At 45.3% G+C, this 8,595-nt stretch overlaps 1 long non-coding RNA gene across 1 annotated transcript; it reads left to right on the forward strand.

Annotated features, from left to right (window-relative positions):
* Positions 1-227: 227 nt before the first annotated feature.
* Positions 228-7,909, forward strand: LOC136011382 (uncharacterized). Its single transcript, XR_010611360.1, has 4 exons — positions 228-422; positions 3,013-3,186; positions 5,210-5,349; positions 7,744-7,909. It is a non-coding gene; the product is annotated as an uncharacterized LOC136011382 (long non-coding RNA).
* The last annotated feature ends 686 nt before the right edge of the window (positions 7,910-8,595 follow it).

The following is an 8,595-nucleotide window of genomic DNA, read 5'->3' on the forward strand; positions in this document are numbered from 1 at the left end:
GGCCAAGGGGAATGGCTTGAACCTGCCCGAGGGGAGACTGAGCTGAGCTCTTAGGCAGAAGCTCTTCCCTGTGAGGGTGCTGAGGTGCTGGCACAGGGTGCCCAGAGAAGCTGTGGCTTCCATGGTGTAACCAGAACTTTCTTCTCCCAGCAGTCTGAGAAGCTCGTAAAGAGCTGAGGATGAGCGACAGAAAACACTTTGCAGCTTTATACTGATCTTTGGTGTTTCCTGTGGGATTTTAAGTGAATTCTTGTGCTCTCTGTGGTGCAGGTGATAATGGGCAAGGAGAGAGTGGTGACAGAAACCCATGCAAAGCAGGAGAATACATTTGAAGAGGTCTGGACTTCAAAGAGGTGTTGATGGTAATGAAAATGCCGGGTGCTCAGCTTGCTGAAGGAAGAATTGCTGACGCAAAAGCTTGAGTATGTATTTAAAGTGAGATTTGGGCTCCCTGTTGTTTCTCTTCGCTGGTGAGTTTGTTTTAAATGGACCCATATATCATTTCCCTGGATTTGTAAGATTTTTAGTAGTTTGTTCTTTGGATGTATCAGGGGGGCTACTGTTCGATTCTAATTCTCATGCTCTTATTTCCTTTTCTATAATGAACTGTTAGACCTTCATTAGATACACTATCTCTAAGCTGCTGGTGTTGCATAGCAGTTTCCTTTATGTCATCTTCATTTGCAGGCTGTGTATTGGCTTATATTGGGGTGGACTTGGCAGTGCTGGGTTAATACTTGGACTTGACGATCTTTTCTAAACAATTCTATGATTCTGTATTATTTTACAGCTTTTCCAGTAGGTAGAATCTGTGTTCCCAATCACAAGATGCTGTCTGTGATCCAGGTTGCTTTCACTCAGGCTTAAAAGGGGATTAAGCATTCTCATGGAATCTGAATGCTGCTTGCTGAGAATAAAGGAAAAAGAAACACTCTTCAGTGCATTGCAGCCTCCACATGTATCCAAGGGAATGTTTATCACGAAGAGAAGGCCTCAGTCACTGGGGTTTTGTACTGGGAGGCAGCCTGGTATAAATAACAAATCCTGTAATTAGGAGCCAGGAGATTCTAATTGACTTATGCTAGTCCGGAGCGGAAATCCAGCCTTTCTCTCTGGTCATGGCACGGAGCATCCTTTGTGTAATGAGCACTGAGGGGAAATCGAGTGAGGTGGGAAAAAAATAGCTCTTCTGAATGGATGCAGCCTCGTGTGAGTGTTTGAAGTTGTGTTATTTTAAGTGCTTATTTTAGCAGCTTTCGAGCTGAGGATTTAGAATACAGAGAGCAGCCTTTAGGAGAGCTGTTAATGTGGTTGCTGACTTTACCGTGAGCTGCAGCCCCGCCAGCAGAGATGAGATGTGCCATTTAAAGCAACACCAAAGCCCTCAGTGAAGTTTTGACTCAACTTTATTTAGCAACTTGCTGGAGTGCCCCGGATGCTGGGGGAAACCAGAACACACTTTCTGGATTGTCAGACCAAAGGCAGGCAGGTTCCCACAGAGCCCTCCCCTTCATGTAGCTTCTGTTTCTTATTTCGATTCTGTTCTTTAATACCCAAGAGCTTTCAGTGGTGTCCTGACAATTGTGGCCTGGAAATTTGTGCAAATGAAAGCGGGTTTTGTTTGTTGGCTTAGAAGTGCCAAGAGGCTCACACAGGCCCACAGCATTTTTCAGGGCTTGCATCATCCTAAATCAGATCAGATCGATTCAAAACAAATTGGGCAAAACAAGTCGTTTCCTTTGCCCACTTGATGTTATTTGCGTTCCTACCAAAGGAGCAGCAGGGCCCTGGCAGGTACGCTGAGCACAGTGTCTGGAATTGCTGGTAGGAAGATGATTTTCATAGAATCATAGAATCATAGAATGGTTTGGGTTGGAAAGGACCTCAAGATCATCCAGTTCCAGCCCCCCTGCCATGGGCAGGGACACCTCACACTAAACCATCCCACCCAAGGCTTCATCCAACCTGGCCTTGAACACTGCCAGGGATGGAGCACTCACAGCCTGCCTGGGCAACCCATTCCAGTGCCTCACCACCCTCACAGGAAAGAATTTCCTCCTTATATCCAATCTAAACTTCCCCTGGTTACGTTTTAACCCGTTACCCCTTGTCCTGTCACTACAGTCCCTGATGAAGAGTCCCTCCCCAGCATCCCTATAGGCCCCCTTCAGATACTGGAAGGCTGCTATGAGGTCTCCACGCAGCTTCTCTTCTCCAGGCTGAACAGCCCCAACTTCCTCAGCCTGTCTTCATACGGGAGGTGCTCCAGTCCCCTGATCATCCTCGTGGCCTCCTCTGGACTTGTTCCAGCAGTTCCATGTCCTTTTTATGTTGAGGACACCAGAACTGCACACAATGCTCCAGGTGAGGTCTCACAAGAGCAGAGCAGAGGGGCAGGATCAGCTCCTTCGCCCTGCTGGTCACGCTCCTTTTGATGCAGCCCAGGATACGGTTGGTTTCTGGGCTGCGAGCGCACACTGCAGCCGGCTCATGTTCGTTTTCTCATCGACCAGCACCCCCAAGTCCTTCTCTGCAGGGCCGCTCTGAATCTCTTCTTTGCCCAGTCTGTAGCTGTGAATTTTAGTTGTTGGAAGATAGAAGAGAACACCAGGAGTTAAATGAGCTGCTCTGAAGATGTGAGACTGAATGTGGGAGAAGGTGGGAGCCAGGTCCTCAGCTAATGGAGTAAATAGAAGTCCAGCTAAGGGTGTATCAGATGAAAGGCTGTTTCTATACTATTTAGCTTCTTATTTTGGACGATCTGAGGTTTTATGAATCCCCATATAAAGAGGTGTGAAGGGACAGATATGTCTTACAAACTGTGTAAATAGTTGAGGATGATCCGTTGAGTATGTAAGTTTTCTTCACGTTGGTTCATTGCAGCTCTATGAGGCAATAGCTGTATCACACCTATAAAATACCTATCAGCATCAAACCCTTACCCACATTTATTTATCACAGAATTAAACACAGGATCACAGTGGGTTCTTAATTCCAGTTTCACCTTCCCAGACTCTCAGTCCCAAGGAAAAGCACATGAAGACTGCTGGGAGAAAAGGGAGCTGCCTTGCAGTCCAGGACCACGTGCTGAGCTACTCCTGTCACTTGGCTGCATCACTTTTCAGGACAGATCAAGTACTGTGAGATACCAGCCAGTGAGATACCAGCCACCACAGCCATACAGAGGTGGGTAAGCAGAGGGTCTGGGTGCTCCAGAGGGTTAACACAGCCTCCTCTCTAGCCCCAGAAGAGAGAGGGGAATAGAAAGGAAGGCAGCAGTGACAGGCAGAGGGAAGTGCCCCATTCTCCACTGACTGCAGAGGGAGCATTCGAAGGTGCTCTTCTGGAGCTGAAGTTTTCGAAGGTGGCCACCTCTTTGTTTCTCATTCAGAGAAGTCATCTGCTCTTGGTGGCATGTCCTGTGCAAAAGAGAGAGGCTGAAGGAGGAAGGCATGTGTTTTGGGCTTTGAATTTCAGCAGGTCAGAGCTTTTAGGACTTAATAATTTATCTTTCAAGCAAAAAGACTATTATGTAGGCCTACACATGTGCTTGGAATACTTCAAACAAGGACTTCTCTAAGGAGTGAAGTACTGTGCAGCTCTGTTCATACCTGGAAGCTCTCCTGTGTTAGACTGTGCCCCTCTTCCAAAAATACTGGGAGACCAAATTCCTGGGAGAGATTAAAAGGAGATGAGGGAGAGATCTGAGAGTGACAGTCTGGTTCGTGGCTGTGGGATTTGGCATTTCTCTCTTGCCACAAAGAGTTTACAAAGCCATGAATAATTACATGATAATTACAGCTGGGGAAGCACGGCTTATTTGGGGAAGCCAGGGAGTGTGTGTACACTTGCTTACATTGCTGCAAATGTGAGCTCTGATTTGTCTTACACCTGCAAAAATGCACGGGAGGAAAAGAGCAGAGTTCTACTCTAGTGAAGGCATAAACTAACAGCGTGCACAATTCCCCACCGCAGGACCGGGGTCTGTCCTGGTCTGCACTGATACAAGCTGAAGAGAATAGAATTTGATTCTGCACATCCAGACAACTGATGGTGATGCCACCAAATAAATGTGACTTTCATGGGTTGAAATGGCAGAGCTGGAAAATCACTTGTTGATTGTACCTGTACAATTACCTGAAATAGCACAGAATCCCAGCCTGGTTTGTGTTGGAAGGGACCTTAAAGCTCATCCAGTCCCAACCCCTGCCACGGGCAGGGACCCCTTCCACTGGAGCAGCTTGCTCCAAGCCCTTGTGTCCAACCTGGCCTTGAGCACTGCCAGGGATGGGGCATCACTGAATGGCTTCTGAAAACCTGATTTACAGTTTCAATATGCAACAACTATGTGAAGATCTGTTTTAAAGGCCTGATCAAGAATCTTCTGAAGTCATCAGAAAGCTTTTTATTGCTCAGAGAAGATGCAGATCCAATTGCAAATAGTTAGGTTGCTCGCTGGTGTATTATTCTAGGCAAGTGCTGACTGATTTATTCTCCTGTGTGAACCTTTGGCAGTGAATGGTGACACCAAAGCCTCAGTCTGTGTTTGACTGTTTAGCGTCCCTTGAACATGGTTTTGTAAGGCCATTGCTAGCTAGTAATTGGTGACTGGATGTGGTTAGGGTAGTTAGATAAACATACAGAGGAAGAGGATGAATCACTGGGTAAATATAATATTGATGCTGTAGGAGCTGCTGTTATGTACAGCACATTTGTGGCATACGTGACGTAGCTCTTTGCTGTTGTCAGGGAAATGTTACTTGAACAAGGGATGGAGCCCCATCTGCATATCCACACCTTCCTGATGCGTGTGTTGTCTCTGTTCAGACTCTTCACCAGCTGCCAGCTTTTAACATATCCCATTTCTCTTACATATCCCCTTCGAATCTGATCCCCTCATCTGAGGCCATATCAGAGATGTTTCCATTGCTGTAAACGTCGGTGGGTTTGCATCATTAAAAGCCCTAAAGTAGATGGTCTGTGTTAATGTATAAAGACATTTATGCCAGTGAAACAGCATTATAGTTATTAGTGGAGCATGTTGGCAGTTTCAGTCAGCAATTTTGGCAACCACGTAGCATAGAAAAGGATAAAAATACCATTTACTGCGATTTTCATGCCACATAACAGGGATGGAGTGATGCAGTACCAAAATCACAAAGAAAAGCCCTGCAAGTCATTTTCTGCTCTCTCTCTTGCACTCTTCCAGGGTGTTGGTGGGCACATTATGTCTATCTGAAGAGCATGTGGGTGCTGGGGCACCCCATGAGCCACAGATGGAGCTGTCAGCCTGTGGGGAGGGAAAAGGAACCGAGGCAGAGTCATTGATGCCAACATGTGTGCATGCAGGTAAAGGGCTTATTCATCCCTGTTTACAGTGTTGAGGATTTGAGCATTAAAAAGGCCTAATTAGAAGACAAAATAGATGTTTTATCACCCTGTTGCAACCAAGATAAAAAGCATGCGTGTATATATATATATATATATATATATATATAAAACCATGGGTATATATATGCATATGTGCTGCAATGAGTTCTCCAATCCCCCGGTGTTTATTTGTAATGAAAAATCTTTGTTCAGGAGAAAGAAAGATCCATGTCTCTTTCAGCAGCACAGTTAACACATGCCCTTCATGCGTGTGCCTTCACACACACGCATCTAATTCACAGTGTCCAGCCCGCAGTTCCCAAGTCCTTGATCCCGCTCTGCCGCGGCAGAGTCCTCATTCCTCAGCAAAGCTGGATTGTTTTGGAATGATGAGAGCCATTTTTTGAGGACAAACCCCTCCGAGTCTGAGCTTTGAACTCTGTGAAAATTGCTGTGATTTATAGAACGTCTCTATCTCGAGTTTGGGTGCAAAGCTGCAGCAAGAACTTTGCACCCAATATCAAGCAACACCACATAGAAAATTACATGAGCTATTGCCAGACAAGATACTGCAGTGATACCATAAAACCTTTCTCCAGTTCCTCCTTTCTTGAGCCACTTGGCATGAAACGTTATCTTGACTTCTACTTACTGTTACCATAAAAACCACAGGGGTTTCTTCTTGCTGCTACTTGTTTTGTCTAAGATCCAGTAATTGGGAACATGTGGATGAGCATTTTGCAGCAGCAGAAGAACAAAGGGCACAAACAACAATGAGAAGTGGTGTTGGAGAAGCTGCTTTAGCATTTCAATCTATGGCAAGCGTCAGGGCTAGAAAGGCACAATGGGCTTACACGTCAGGTAGCTTATATTCCTCCTGCTGGTAACCACCTATGTGAATATCTACAGCTAAAATGGAAACACGACAAAAAATTAATAGTGATTGCAGAGCATTTTACGCAGTGCTTATATTTTTGACAATCTTTGCAGGAAATTCTGTTGTAACTTCACACTGGAGTTGGTTTATACTTGGTTTGAGCGCACCCCCTTGCAATACGACATCATGCTATGCTGCTTTGTTGTAATTTTCGTTATTGGTAACATGTTTAGCTTGGTTTGGTGCTCTCCACATTGTGCATATAGACCGTGACATTGATTGTGCACACAGTGAACAACCAACACCACCAGAAAAAGAATGAGAAAGAAAACTCAAAACACCCTGTAAGGTCTTAAGGCACATTTGAAAAGACTGGTGGAAGGGTTCTGAGTTCTCCAGCCTCCTGTGGGTCACCTCTGCTACCCTGGCCAGTGACTTACTTGGATCATCTTCCCCCGGACACCCTTGATTTAACTGAGCTGTGGTGTGAGAAACATTCACTCAATAACTGCAGGTAGCGGCGCTGCTGGGGGGCTCTTCAGCCGGGCTGGAATGAGGACCGATAGAGCCTCAGAGATCATTCACTACAGCCCTTAAAGCACAGCGATGGATAAAGCATCCTTGAAACCTCTGTGCCATTGGACACATCTTTTGAATCAAGATCTTTTTGAACCAGGGTCACCTATGGCTCCTTTACAGCTCTCAGCCTTGCTGTTGCATAAAGAGGCCTTCAAATTTCACCCATTTTGTCTGACAAGATCCTTTTTTCAGCATTCATCCTTCAGGACCACAATTTAATCATTTAAGATGACAAAACCCCTCACCTATCAGTGGGTTCTCAGTTCTAATGGAGCCATTTTTAGCTGGTATTGTTAAGAAAAGGGACACAGCCTTTCAAATTGGAAGCAACCTGGTACTTTTAAGAAGCTCTTCTGGATCACTGAATGAGCACTGCTGGAGAAATGGAAGGAAATCTAAGTTTTGCCCTCGCAAGGTACTTCAATCCAATATTTATAGCAGCACTGTAAAATCCGGACTGTCAGAGAAGGATCTCTAAAGTGGAAATTGGCTGGTTGCAGGCCTGGCCCTGCTTTGTGGTGGTAGCACTTTATTTCGTTGTCTTGGTTCCCTCTGGTTTTGATGCTGGGTTGAAAAGCACCTATGGGTAAGGTTGACCATACCTATGATACAGAAGAGAAGAGATGGAGCACCAGGTTTCCTGCTGGCAAGCGGCACTGAGGGCTTCCCGCAGCAGATGGAGCTGGGCACTGAGTGGGTGGCCCTCTGTGCCTCCAGTAACTCCAGTCCACACTGAAGACCTGAGAATCACTGTAAACAAGGAGCTTTGGAATGTCTGTAGAGAGGATATTGGAGGAAGCCAAGAAACCGTGGCTGGGATGTGCAGTCAAAGTGAATTTCCCCACAAAACCCTCAAAGAGATTTCCAGCTGTAACATTTTCAGCTTTGAAAACACAACCCAGCTTTCTCATTTTTAGGTCTCTGACCGTTACCCTCCGGTCTCAGCAGGACAGCAGCAGCATTTAACAGCTTCATTAGTGTCAGAGTGATAATGATGTACCACGGGAGCAGCTCTGGCATCAGGAGTTGTTCTACCAGAGCTGCAGCAGCATTCTGATTCTTCAGAACTCAGGAGCAACATTTGTAAAGGTATGAAATTAGTGGAAAATATTATGTTATCTGGATCTAAGCTAATAACAGTATATTAAGAAAGAGAAAATAGGAGCCTGTGAGCTGGCTGCACTACAGAGCAGGCAGCTTGCACACAGTGGGGTTAGTTACAGCTACCCAGAGTAACAGTTTCACCCCCCACAGAGCATCCCTCGCAGAACAGACTAAGGCAACACTGCAAGCTCTTTGCTGGGCTCAGTAATTAATCCATGGAGAATGGCTTACTCAATGCTTCTGCTTTGTCTGCACATGGAGCTGGATCATAACAGTCTTGGAAATGATGCATTTTCATTTCTTTCCATGCTACAACACAGTCACAAGTTATTTGCTGTGCATTTTTCCAGTGCATGGTTCAGAGCTGTGTGTTTTATGTTTATAATCAGCCGAATAATCCAGATGCCACGTTCTGATTTCTTTGTGATTAGTCGTTAGTGGTGTTCATTATGTATCCATGTGGAATATCTGAATATTCCCAGAGTTATCAGAGTGGATTTCAAAGCATACAGGAAACAATAACTAAAGCAAAAAAGTTCACAGAATCTTGCAGTATTTGCTGATCTACAAATGACAAATGACTGCCTATGTAATTTATGCGTGTATGTGGAAAAATGGATCATCTGTCACATTTCCTTCCTCCTGATCTTGACAGTAGGAACTGG

This window comes from Lathamus discolor, chromosome 3, assembly GCF_037157495.1.
Source record: "Lathamus discolor isolate bLatDis1 chromosome 3, bLatDis1.hap1, whole genome shotgun sequence".
In the NCBI taxonomy this organism is placed as follows: domain Eukaryota; kingdom Metazoa; phylum Chordata; class Aves; order Psittaciformes; family Psittacidae; genus Lathamus; species Lathamus discolor.